Below are 14,832 nucleotides of genomic sequence, written 5' to 3' on the forward strand. Positions count from 1 at the left end.
GAAAAGGTAGCGTTAGCAACACTGGAATTTTCTGATTATGCATTAATTGGTGGACTCAACTTGGGGTAAACCGCCATCGGAATTATGAAGGTGAGATTTCGACATGGGATGAGTTGAAACAGATTATGCGTAAAAGGTTTATTCCACCTCACTACTATAGAGAAATTAAAACAAAGCTGAGAAGACTTATCCAAGGTAGTAGGACAGTGGATGAATATTTTAAAGAGATGGAGATGCTCATTCAGAGAGCTAATGTGGAGGAGGATGAAGAAACAACTATGGTTGATTTATTGATGGTTTGAACAGGCCGATAGCTAATACATTGAGACTACAAACTTACATTGATTTGGAAGAAGCAGTTCATAAAGCCATTGAGATCGAGCAACAACTAAAGGAACAAAGGTTTGGTTCCTTCTCGACTTCGCAATATTACCGAGGTAACAATTCCAATTCTGATTCTAAGAGCTCAAAATCACCTTTCGTTACTAACAAGTCTTCTTTGAGTAATGGAAGCAAGCAATCAGATTGGAAAAAAGGGGCTCCTGTTAAAACGCAAACACCTTCTAAGCAGCCCAATTTAGGAGATTCGATGCGAAGAGGACTCATGAGATTGAGTGCTTTAAGTGCAAAGGGCGTGGTCATTATAGTAGGGAATGCCCTAACACGAGATTACTTCTTCTGAAAGATAATGGTGAGTACACTTCCGACTCTGATAAAACAGATCCAGATATGCCAAACTTGTGGATGACAGTGATAATGGCAAAGAGTTGGTCGAACCACCAAAAGAAGGGGACTTTGCTAATTTCCATTGCTTTGTAGTTCGCCGAACCCTTAACATTCAGATGAAAGATGATGATAGCCAAAGGCCAATATTTTCCATTCTCGGTGTTTTATTAAAGGTAACTTATGTTCACTCATTATTGATATGGTAGTTGCTCAATGTGGTGAGTAGCTATTTGGTTGATTCTTTAAAGTTGCCTTGCACCAAACACCCTAAGCCATATCACCTTCAGTGGCTTAATGAATGTTCCGAAGTTAAAGTTACGAAACAGTCCTTGGTCACTTTTAAACTCGGCAATTATGAGGATGAACTATGGTGTGATGTAGTCCCAATGCATGCGGCACACTTGCTCCTTGGCGACCTTGGCAATTTGATCGCGATGTTACACACCAAGGTAAACTTAATCGATACTCCCTTGTATTTAAAGGTAAGAAATTCACTTTTGCTCCTTTAAATCCTACTGATGTATATAAAGATCAATTGAGGATGATAAAATTTTGTGAGGGGTAAGAGAGAAAGAGCAAGTACAAAAGACAGAGAGAAAAGAGGCTAATAGTAGTGGAAAAAGTCAAAACTTAAAAAGCCCAAAGGTGAGTGAACCTCTAGTGGTAAAATGAGCGGAAAAAATCTTTTGGCAACAAAAAAATATGTAAGAGAGCCCTACTTAATAAACAGCCTTGTATCCTTGTGAGGTTTAGGCAAAATTATTTATCTTTATCTAACATTAACGAAAATTTGCCTAGTGTGTTTCAATCTCTTTTGCAGGATTATGAGGATGTTTTTAGTGAGGCCCCTAAAGGTTTACCACCTTTACGAGGGATAGAACATCAAATTGACTTAGTACCCGGAGCTTCAATCCCAAATCGACCAGCCTATAGATGCAATCCCGAGGAGACAAAGGAATTGCAAAGGCAAGTTGAGGAATTACTAGACAAAGGGTACATTCGTGAGAGCCTAAGTCCTTGTGTTGTTCCTGTCTTATTGGTGCCAAAGAAAGATGGTACGTTTCGTATGTGTGTTGATTGTCGCCCAATCAACAAGATAACGGTAAAGTATCGACACCCAATCCCTAGACTTGATGATATGCTTGATGAATTACATGGTTCAATAATATTTACAAAAATTGATTTAAAAAGCGGTTATCATCAAATTCGAATGAGGGAAGGGGATGAATGGAAAACAGCCTTTAAAACAAAATTTGGATTGTATGAATGGTTAGTTATGCCTTTCGGCCTTACTAATGCACCTAGTACATTTATGAGATTAATGAATCATGTTTTGAGGCTACATTTGGGTAAATTTGTAGTAGTTTACTTTGATGATATTTTAATTTACTCAAGTCATTAGATGATCATGTTTTCCATGTTCGAACCATTTTGGATATTCTACGAACTGAAAGATTATTTGCCAACCTTGATAAATGCACATTCTGTTGTGATAAACTAATATTCTTAGGTTTCATAGTTAGTGCTCAAGGTATTCATGTCGACGAGGACAAAGTTAAGGCAATTAAGGAGTGGCCGACTCCTAAATCGGTAACTGAGGTGAGATCTTTCCATGGTTTAGCAGTTTTTATAGACGATTTGTGAAAGATTTCTCTACTATTGCTGCCCCATTGACTGAAGTTATAAAGAAATCAGTGGGTTTCAAATGGGGTGAAACCCAAGAAAAGCTTTCAAACTCTAAAAGCTAAGTTATGTTCTGCTCCTTTGCTTAAATTACCTGATTTTGCTAAAACTTTTGAACTTGAGTGTGATGCTTCAGGAATTGGAATCGGCGCCGTTTTAATGCAAGATAAGCAACCTATTGCTTATTTTAGTGAGAAATTGAACGGTGCACAGTTAAATTACTCGACTTATGACAAAGAACTATTGGCATTAGTTCGTGCACTTCAAGTATGGCAACATTATTTGCTGCCTAATGAGTTTGTCATACATACAGATCATGAGTCTCTTAAATGGTTAAAGGGACAAGGTAAGTTGAGTAAAAGACATGTCCGATGGGTATAATTCATTGAAACATTCCCTTATGTGATTCAATATAAAACATGTAAAGATAATGTAGTCGCAGATGCTTTGTCTAGACGATATACTTTAATAACTACATTGAATGCTAAAGTCTTAGGGTTTGAACATATTAAAGAGTTATATGATGATGATACTGACTTCAGCCATATCTATAAGAATTGTGGACATACTGCTTTTGAAAATTTTATCTTGTAGATGGCTTTCTTTTTCGTTTAAACAGGTTATGCATACCAAAGTGTTCCATGAGAGAATTGTTGATTCATGAAGCCCATAGTGGGGGATTAATGGGACATTTTGGAGTGGCCAAAACACTAGACATATTGCAAGAACACTTCCATTGGCCACATATGAAGAAGGATGTGGAAAAGGTATGTTCCAAGTGCATTACATGCAAACAAGCAAAATCTAAGGTAATGCCTCATGGCCTTTACACTCCTCTACCGATTCCTACTTCACCTTGGGTAGATTTATCCATGGATTTTATTTTAGGTTTGCCTCGAACAAAAAAAGGAAGAGATAGTATATTTGTTGTTGTTGACAGGTTTTCAAAGATGTCACATTTTATTCCTTGTCACAAAACAGATGATGCTACACATGTGGCAGACTTATTCTTTAAAGAAGTGGTAAGACTTCATGGCATCCCTAAAATAATTGTTTCTGATAGAGATGTCAAATTCCTTAGCCACTTTTGGAAGGTATTGTGGGGTAAGCTTGGTACTAAATTGCTTTATTCTACTACATGTCACCCCCAAACTGATGGTCAAACTGAAGTAGTTAATCGAATCTTAGGGACTTTATTACGAGCTGTTGTGGGAAAGAACATTAGAAATTAGGAAGAATGCCTACCATTTGTTGAATTTGCATATAATAGATCTATTCATTCTACAACTGGTTATTCCCCATTTGAACTTGTTTATGGTTTTAACCCACTAACAGTACTTGATCTTGCGCCATTACCTCTTGAACACGTTATGAATTTAGATGGCGAACAGAAAGCTGAGTTGGTGAAATCCTTACATGAGAAGGCTAGACAGCGAATAGCCAAAACAAATGACGCCAACACCAACAAAGCAAACAAAGGGCGCAAACGGGTTGTACTAGAACCCGGAGATTGGGTTTGGGTCCGTTTGAGGAAAGAACGATTTCCTACAAAAAGGAAGACTAAGTTGGACCCAATGGGCGATGGGCCTTTCCAAGCACTCGAGTGGATCAACGATAATGCCTATAAAATTGATCTACCTGGTGAGTACAATGTAAGTTCTACTTTTAATGTGGCTGACTTGTCCCCATTTGATTTTTTAGATTCGAGGACGAATCTTTTTGAGGAAGGGGGAATGATACGAGTCATAAAGGCCCAATCCAAGTTCAAGAACGTGATGGGCTCAAATTGCCACAAGGCCCAATAACGAGATCAAAGGCCCGGCAAATGCGGTCCAAACTAAATGGGACCATTCAAGAGCTTGTTAGCAAGGCCTTAGATGCATACACGAGAGAACAAGAAAATCAAGATTCACTTTCTTGTTTTCAAGAAAATCAAGAAATCGAATCTTGGCCCAATTTTGCTGTTCGAAGAGATTTCAAGAATCAAGAAAATCAAGATTTCAAATCTTGGAAATCTTGGTCCAAGAAACCAAATCTTGCAGCCAAAACGCATTGGATCTCCATTACGAGCGTCAACGACCCAATTTTGGTAGGAGATGGATCACGAGCCCAAATTCTTGAAGGCGAGGCCCAATAACCAAAATCCAGCCCAATCAAGAAATTTCTTCATACTTAGTTGAAAATCAGGCCAAAATGTCAAAGGGCCCAATTTGTAAACATCTTACTTGTTTAATTTAATTTTTAATCTTTAGGAGCATTACATGTAAAATTCGGCCCAAAACAGCCCATATAAGTGCATGGCCGAATTTACCTTGTTATTTTATTAATTAGGTTTAATTTTTTATTAGTTACTTGTGAGATTAGGATTTGTTGGAGGCCTATATAAGCATTGGCCAGCCACCCTTTGTAAAACATCTTATTATTATTTTTTCTATCAAATTTCAGATTTGTTGAGTGCAGAATTTTCTTTGGGGTTTTCTCCAAGAATTCTCTCTTGAGTTTTCTTTAGAAGTTGTTTTAACAATCTTTTGATTGTGGGAGCCATCTTCAACCTTCTTCTTGCCATCGATATTCTTTGGAGGGGAGATTAGAGCCGTTTGAAGAGATTTCTGAAATCTTTCGAGATTTCAAGGATCTTTAGGACTTATCCTTTAATTTTTGCTATTCAATTTCTTTTATTTAATTCTACTTGTGCCGAATCTCAATTCTAATCTATTTACTATTTTTATTTGTGTTTCCAGCCCTCGTTTATCTTAAAGAATTGATCAATTTCACTTTTTGCTGGAGTTCGACAATCAGCCCTAAATCCCCAAATTCTAGGGTTCTTGCCGAATGCACACTTATTCTTCTTGGGTGAATTTGGTTGTGGAAACTTAGGGGAAACTTTCGTGGTGGTCAATTGAGCAGATCACCCTCGCTTTCTCAGCCTCAATAGCCGTTTTATGCCTTCAATTTCTTTCTTTCTCATTGACGCATAAACCCTAATTTGTTTCAAGAAATTCTGGTCGATCTAATTTGCTTGCTGATTTGGTGTTCTTTGACAGATTCGGCTTGTGGGAGTTCATTCTTGGGAATCAATTTCGTGTTCTTGGTTTCAAGAAACCTCTTTCATAAGTGTTTTGTTCCTTGATTAGATCTTGCTGATTTTTAGGGTTCTTATTCCAGATTTAATCTCGTTCTTTGTTTTGATTTCAGATCTGTTCATCTAGGATCTTTCGTAGGAGTTTCTCGTGACTTGGCAACTCGATCTTGGTCCGCGTGCGTCCCTTTATCACACTACCAAGCATCCACGACCTTATCAACTACAAGGGCTTAGCAACGAAAGCCAATTTAAGGTCACTCAACAAGTGCGCATCGCCTTTTCTATCGGTAATATCAAGACGAAGTCGTGTGCGACGTAGTACCTATTCAAGCCTGCCATTTATTGCTAGGAGAACCATGGCAACTAGATCGAAAGGTCACTCACGATGGTCGTACCAATAGGTATTCTTTCAAGTATCAAGGAAGGAAAATCACCTTAGTGCCGCTCACTCCGGAACAAGTCCATGAGGACCAAATCAAACTGAAAATTCTGTTGTTAAAACAAGTGAGGAAAAAGAAAAAGAGAATGAAAAAGAGCAAAAGAGATTGAGAGTGAAAAGGAATGTGAAACAGAAAAGAAAATTGAAAAAGAAGTTGAAGAAAGAAGAGAAAATGAGTTAGAAAAAGAAACAAAAGAAAAAGACGAGGAAAGGCTAGTGAGGAATGTTTTCACTAACCAAGATATGAATTTTTCTTGTGTTGCTACTTTTCAGGTTCTCGAAGGACCGAAAGATAACTTTCAACTTCAATACCTTTCAAATGAAAGACGCTTTCATACGATCAACTTAGGCAAAGATGAAATCACACTACATGATCCCGAAGGTAAGCGAGGTAAGGAAATTTTAGAAACCGAGTCCAGTGCAGATTTGAAAATTATTGATAAAACTTTTGGTGACTTAGTTCTTAAAAGATCCCCTCATTTTGATCCGATTAATTGTTACTCTTCGATTGTGCTTGATAAAGTCATTATGAAAAGAAGCGTGATTTGTTATTCTCTTGATTTACCTTGTGTAAAATCCTCGAATTTGTCCAAATCTGTTTTGGAGAATAAGGTAACGAAATTTTCCAAATTTGTTTTCAATTTATATTCGTGCCTTAAACAGTTTATGTGGTTGTACATGAAGTCTGAGTTCCATTTGACAAAGGTTAACTCAACAACGGAGATTCGACTACACTATGCCCCCGATGAGCGAAGGTTTGTTTTAAATGAAAAAGGTAAAATCGACCCTTATTCTTTTGCTTATCAAGGTAAGATGCTTGAAACCTTTGAAACACTTTTGTACTCCTCGGATAGTGATAAAGATCATGTTGATGAACACTTAGATCGAAACGTGCTTGACTGTCCTATTTTATTTATTGATGATCTATCTGTTTTGATGGTTGATAAAAAGATTCTTATTTTTGATAATGCATGTGTGAGTGAATCTATAGACCGTCGATTAATGCATGGTATGATTATGCAACTCTGTGAACCATGTGAATCTTTTCAAATACCTACTTGTGACGATTATGTTTACCATTTGATTTATTACTCGCAATTTATTCATGGTTTGTGGGAACAATTTGAGACGACTGAATGCCTTAAAACATGTCCATCTTTTGACGAGGCAGTGGCGAGTAAATTAGATTGTTTGCATGGTAATCTGAATCTGTCCATTCACATGCGTTATACCTGTTCTGTTATGCTTATGATTGGACTACAAGCTTGTTTCCGTTGCTATTTACTATCTCATGGCTATTCTTTTCAGTGGACTCAATTGCCATTAGTCCCGTTCGATAGAGGAAAGTCGAGTTCATTTGATTTTTCAGATTCGAGGACGAATCTTTTTGAGGAAGGGGGGAATGATACGAGTCACAAAGGCCCAACCCAAGCTCAAGAAGGTGATGGGCTCAATCAAGAAAATCAAGATTCACTTTCTTGTTTTCAAGAAAATCAAGAAACCGAATCTTGGCCCAATTATGCTGTTCGAAGAGGTTTCAAGAATCAAGAAAATCAAGATTTCAAATCTTGGAAATCTTGGTCCAAGAAACCAAATCTTGCAGCCAACATGCATTGGATCTCCATTACGAGCGTCAACGACCCAATTTTGGTAGGAGATGGATCACGAGCCCAAATTCTTGAAGGCGAGGCCCAATAACCAAATCCAGCCCAATCAAGAAATTTCTTCATACTTAGTTGAAATCAGGCCAAAATGTCAAAGGGCCCAATTGTAACATCTTACTTGTTTAATTTAATTTTTTAATCTTTAGGAGCATTACATGTAAAATTCGGCCCAAAACAGCCCATATAAGTGCATGGCCGAATTTACCTTGTTATTTTATTAATTAGGTTTAATTTTTTATTAGTTACTTGTGAGATTAGGATTTGTTGGAGGCCTATATAAGCATTGGCCAGCCACCCTTTGTAAAAACATCTTATTATTATTTTTTCTATCAAATTTCAGATTTGTTGAGTGCAGAATTTTCTTTGGGGTTTTCTCCAAGAATTCTCTCTTGAGTTTTCTTTAGAAGTTGTTTTAACAATCTTTTGATTGTGGGAGCCATCTTCAACCTTCTTCTTACCATCGATATTCTTTGGAGGGGAGATTAAAGCCGTTTGAAGAGATTTGTGAAATCTTTCGAGATTTCAAGGATCTTTAGGACTTATCCTTTAATTCTTGCTATTTTCGATTTCTTTCTTTACTTTCTTTGCTTATACTTGTGTCGATTTCTCATCTAATATTTTGCTGTTTTGTTTGTTTTTCCAGCATTGATTAAACTCAAGATCTCATCATTTAAGTTGTTCTCCTATTGGCAGCACCCATTCGAACCCAAAAATCCCCAATTCCTAGGGTTTGGCCGATTGGATTTCTTTCAATTTGGGGATCAATTGATTGCTGGAAATTGGGCATTCTTGGCCGAATCAATTCCTTGGCAGATTCGCATCTTTTCTTTCTTCTCATTTCGTTTGATTCATCGATTCTATTTCTTTTCTTCTTGCTGCTCTTTTAATTGAATTTGGGAATTTTCAATTCAAATCTGATTCGGTTTAGTCTTAATCTTTGTTTTTAATTTCAGATCTGTTCGTCTAGGATCTTTCGTAGGAGTTTCTCGTGACTTGGCAACTCGATCTTGGTCCGCGCGCCTCCGTATCAGTTTCGCATACAACAATTTATCTCTCAAAATCTGTAATACTATTCTTAGATGCTCGGTATGTTTAAATTCATCATGTGAATAAATCAGTATATCATCAATGAATACAACAACAAATTGATCATGATACGGTCTGAAAATTCTATTCATCAAATCCATAAAAATAGCAGGTGCATTCATTAATCCAAAAGGCATAACTAAAAATTAATAATGCCCGCACCTCATTTTCAAAGCAGTTTTCAGAATTTCAGAGTCCTTTACTCGCAACTGGTAGTAACCCGATCTCAAATCTATCTTAGAAAACACAGTAGCACCTTTCAACTGATCGAATAAGTCATCAATTCTAGGCAGAGGGTATTTGTTCTTTACAGTCACTTTATTAAGTTGACGGTAATCAATACACATTCTCATTGTGCTATATTTCTTTTTCACAAACAGAACGAGAGCACCCTATGGTGAAAAGCTCGGTCTAGCAAATCCTCGATTGGTCAATTCTTGCAACTGAGATTTCAATTCCTTTAATTCAGTCGAAGTCATTCTATACGGAGCTATCGATATCAAAGTAGTACCAGGTACTAATTCAATGCCAAACTCAATTTCTCGAATCGGAGGCAAACCAGGTAGTTCTTCAGGAAACACATCAGAGAATTCACAAACAACAGGCACTAATTCAACTTTTTTATCATCCACTTTCGAGTCTAATACATAAGCTAAGTAGGCTTCACAGCCTTTCTTCACAAATTTCTGTATTTTCATTGCAGATACCACAACTGGTAGTCCATTCAGATCACTAGACTCAATTCGGATTATTTAATCATTCTTACTCCTTAAATCAATGACTTTTCATTTGCAATTCACAATAGCATCATGCAAAGTTAACCAATCCATTCCCAGAATTATGTCAAATTCATCGATAGGTAAAAGCATCAGATCAGCAGGAAAACAAATATCTCGTAACATTAACAAGCAATTCTTGTAGACTTTATCAACCAAGGCACTTTTGCCTAAGGGGTACAATACTTTAATTAAGAATTCAGTATACTCTACAGGCAAATCTTACTATGCACTAAATTCATACAGATATAAGAATGATTTGATCCAGGATTATCAATGCAATCACAGAAGTATAATAGAGAGTAAAGTACCAGTAATCACGTCTAGAGATGAGCTTCCTCACGAGCTCGGATAGATAGCTCTGGCAGGTGCTCTGGCCTCAATCTAATAGCAGTATCCCAGTAGCTCTTTGACCACCATTGCATTCTCAAATTTCTGGAAAGTCTACCTCTTGTTGAGGTGTTGCTCGATCTCAGATTCTGTACATTCTCTTACTCAGCAGGTTTAGACCAATCTCTTACAAAATGATCCAAAGATCCACATTGGAACAGGCTCGGTCATTCAATCTACAATTTCCAGATGTCTTTACCACATGTTTACATTCAGTCTCTCAGATCGAACATTCCCGACACTTGCAACGAAAGTAGCAGGGACTCTGAAGTTTAAATGCGATCTAACTCGATCTCGATTTGAATGTCCCACATTAGCATTTGGACAACTTTGATCATCTCAGAATTTCTTTGACATAGATTGAAATGATCTACTCGAAAATCTCTTTCTAGCATCTCTAGCATCAGATTCAGCTTTTCTTTTCTCTTTACTTAATTCTTCAGCTTTACATGCTTGCTCAACGAGCACTACCATTTCTTTAATTTCCAAAATCCCAACTAACAGACGGATATCTTCATAGCTCAACGAGCACTACCATTTCTTTAATTTCCAAAATCCCAACTAACAGACGGATATCTTCGTTTAGTCCATCTTCAAACCTTTTGCACGTTATTGCTTCATTAGATACACATTCCCGAGCATACTGGCTCAATCTCACAAATTCACGTTCGTACTCAGTAGCAGACATACGGCCCTGTTTAAGCTCGAGAAACTCTTTACGTTTCTGATCAATGAATCTCTGACTGATATATTTCTTCTGGAATTCAGACTGAAAGAATCGCAAGTAACCCGTTCACTCGAAACCACAGATATTAAAGTTTTCCACCAATGATACGTTGTATCTTTCAGAAGTGAAACAGCACATTTAACACATTCCTCAGGATTCAGAGACATTTCATCAAACATTCGTATTGTATTTTCTAACCAGAATTCGGCTCTTTCAGCATCCTCATTCGTTGTAGCTCGGAACTCTTCAGCCCCATACTTTCTAATCTTATCAACCGTGTCTACTCAACTGTACCGGATTCACTCGTGGCATATCAGGAGTTTGAGAGGATTAACCGGGGGTTGAGGTTGTTGTACAGTCAAATTGGTTCTAATGTATTGGGTGAACCATTCATTCATCATCTAATAGAAGGCTTGCTTAGTGTGACAGCCAAAATTGAACCTAGTCAGGAAGTGGTTTTGGGACCGTTAAACCGAGTCACCGAATGTTTGAATGTGATATTTATTGTCTAGAATATGTAATTATGAATGTTTTGAATTTAAAGCTTCGATTTAGTCGATTGCATGTGAATTAAGTCAATAGGACTTATGTGAGAAAATTTAAAATGTGATAGGTCAATGCGTAAGGACCTATTAGTGCATGTGGAAAAAGGGGGACTTGCATGTCAAATTCCCCCCTAATAAGTAGTGTCCGGCCATGCTATGGGTGGAAACTGTTGGGACATTTTGGCCTAGTGAGGTATGTAGGATAAAATTAATAAGAAGTATGGGGAATAAAAAATGGAAAAAGGAAAGGATGTGTGTAATTGTTTCTTCCCCTCCATTGCCGTGAAAGTAAGAAAAAACAAAGAAAAAATGTCCATCTTTCTTCATTTCCCTTGGCGAATGTTCTAAGGAGAAAGAAAAACAAGTTGTGTTCTTTGGTTCTCTTGGCCGATTGAAGGAGAAGAAGGGAGTGAAGCAATCGGTCATCTTAGGTCACTATTAAGGTAAGGAAGTTTGTACTAGCTTTTGAAATTTTAGTTGATATTGAGTGAGTTATCAAGTGATTTTTGTAAACCATGTTGAAATTTCGATTTTGGGGGTGAGTATGGTTTTCGGCTATAAAAGATTAATAAGGGGGATGATTGTGTTTCATGCTAAACTTAGATGAATAATGGTAGTTGCTTACATCTTGATATCTATGAGTTCCTTTCTTGGTTCTACCATAGACCCCCAAAGTATATGTTTATTGGGTGTTGTTGGAGGTTTATGATAGAAGCTAATGAGTGAGAGTTTGATAGGTACCATGAGGTTAAACTTCATGAGATTGTAAGCTTGTAAGTTGGATGATGAAATTCATGCTTTGTGAAGGTAAAGGAGTAGAAGGAGCATTCGGCCATGAAGAAAAAAGAGAGCAAAGGGGGAAATTTATGATGAATTAAGTTGGAAGCTATTATAATGTACTTGTACATTCGGGTATGGGATGAAAATATATGAAGATGGCTATAATTAGCCTTGTGATTCGGCTCTTATATATATATATATATGCACATGATGTATTTGGTATGATACAAATATTATCACCCCAAAGTATATGTTTATATATGGTGGTGGTTTAGTTATGGACTAAATGATGGATGCATATTGAGTTATAATATGTAATGCATTAGTTAGTAAAATGTATGTCCATTTATATGTGGTACTAAGAATATATTTGGCCTCAAAGTAGACATGCATATTCGGCCACATGAGATGGATTGGCGTTGCATGAATTCGGTTAGAGGCAAACATATTGATGCCTATATCTTGGTTAGGACAATCGGCTAAAGGGAGTGTGGGTTAATATGTTGAGTTGATGCATGATTTCACATGTATGTGACTTTAAAGTCTAATGTATAAATATGGGCTAAGTGCCTTATGTTCCTCTTTTCGATGCTCAATGATTAAATCAATTTATTTGTTTAATTAAGCTCAAGAGCAAAGGGGAAATAAATCGATAAAGGAAGGAAAAAGTGGTCGAATAGCCATCGGAATCGTTCCGACGACATCCGAGGTAAGTTCTTGAGTAAGAGAGCTTAAATTATGATGTGATTAGATCATGTTTTAAGCAAATTAAAATCATGCTCTTTGTGTGGCTATTGAGCCGAATTTGCAAGAATGATAAATGTCTTGTGTTTGAGTTTTGCTAACGAAAATGAAATACGAATGGGCCATGATTTATTGTTAAATGTGCATGGTTATTTGAATGATGTCCGGGCTAAGTCCGAAGGCTTGTGCTAAGTGACAATATCCGGACTAAGATCCGAAGCATTTGTGCGAGATACTAATTCCGGGCTAAGCCCAAAGGCATTTGTGCGAGATACTAATTCCGGGCTAAGCCCGAAGGCATTTGTGCGAGATACTAATTCCGGGCTAAGCCCGAAGGCATTTGTGCGAGTTATAATCCGGGTTAAGTCCGAAGGCATTTGTGCGAATTACTATAACCGGCTATGTCCCGAAGGCATTTGACGAGGAGCTATATCCCGGTTATTCCGAAGGTACGTGATTTGGGAATGAATGAACTTACTGTAAAATTCCAGTTAATACTCTCGAACATCCCAACATTGAGGTATGTTCGTATGTGCTTGATTTAGTTGAGCCCTTACAAATAAGTATTCGCTCAGTTGATAAACGAGCTACCGGCCTTTGGCTGAGTTGATCTTTTTGTGTATGTACATAAGGGTTGATAATGTGAGCAAGTACGATATCGTAAATTTGTGCATATGAATTATCCGTTTAGCTATATGAATGCTATACTTTTGTTGTGCTGGAATTCATTGCTCAAAACTTACTAAGCATAAATGCTTACTCCGTTTCATTGCTCCTCTGTTTTATAGATTTGGTTCTCCAGCTATCGGACTCGGGATCTTGAGGTCAAAGTCGCCCACACTATCAAAGCCCCTTTTGGTACATTTTGGTTGAACTTCGAAATGGCATGTATAGGACTACCCGTTTGTTGTGGGTCGTGGACCCTTTGGACTTGTATATTTTGGATAGCCATGCGAAAATGGCTTATATGTGTTTGAGTATAATGTTATATCATTCGGTGTGGATATGCTTGACAAGGATTAGCCATAGGAATGGTTAATCACTATCATAAATTGTGCTATTTATGCAAAAGGGCTAGTTGATCATGAAACATGAAATAGGTAAATTTACTTAAGGCAGATGCTGACAGCAGCAGTGATGTAGATTTGGAAAATCACTAAAAATAGTAGGAAGGGATTAAATAGTGAATAAATTATGTAACAAACCTGATGATTAATTTCATGGAAAGTAACAAATATCATACGGACAGTATGTTAAGAGATATTCAGGTTCTCGTGAGACAGGGCCAGAACGGTTTCTGGATTCCTGTTCCGACTTTGGAAATTCACTATAAATTAACAGAGATAATAGGAGTCATACATATATTATAGATTCCTCTCTGAGTCTAGTTTCTATAGAAACAAACAGCATCCAGTTTGAAGCTCTGTGCAGGGAGATATCCAGGTCGTAATGCGCAAAGGTCAGTGTAGTCGATCCCTGTAACATGGGAGACTTTGACTAATAACTGTACTATTGCCCAACAAAATTAGAAAAAAAATATGTAGATTGGCATATGAGTCTATTTCAGGGAAAAATCACGAAACTGATTTTGAGTTGTGAACTCAGATTGATTTTTAAGCGACTAGTACGCAGATTGGCAGTGTCTGGAAATTTTTTTTATAAGGGTTAAAGTCTGTAACACCTCGTGTTCATTCCGGTGTCGGTCTCGGGTTCGGGGTGTTACACTTAGCCTCACCATCACGGCTACTTGTAGCCGGTCTAGAATCAGCTTACACCGTCCCTTGCACGGGAGCAGGCGCATTGTTTCAACATCGTCAGTCAGCTCTACGAGATCCATTTGCTATATAAAAGTACATTTTAAAGTCAGGAGTCATCCCTAAACCCTAACCCTAACCCTAAACCCTAAACTTATATACACTAGGTAGTCCTAGAATCGACTAAACTATGCTCCGATACCAATAAAATTATAACACCCCTAAACCCGTAACCGACATCAGATTTAGGGTTACGAGGCATTACCAGACAGACAGAACATTTCAAACCAATTCAGAATTATAGATATCATATAACATCATTTCATATAGCAATCATTCTCCTAAGATGGTATACGGAAACTAAATGTACTTTTAAAAGACACTCGGGACTAAACCGAACACATTCATAAAGTCAGAACTTTAAAAAAAATTCAAT

Source organism: Gossypium hirsutum, chromosome D12, assembly GCF_007990345.1.
Source record: "Gossypium hirsutum isolate 1008001.06 chromosome D12, Gossypium_hirsutum_v2.1, whole genome shotgun sequence".
Lineage (NCBI taxonomy): Eukaryota > Viridiplantae > Streptophyta > Magnoliopsida > Malvales > Malvaceae > Gossypium > Gossypium hirsutum.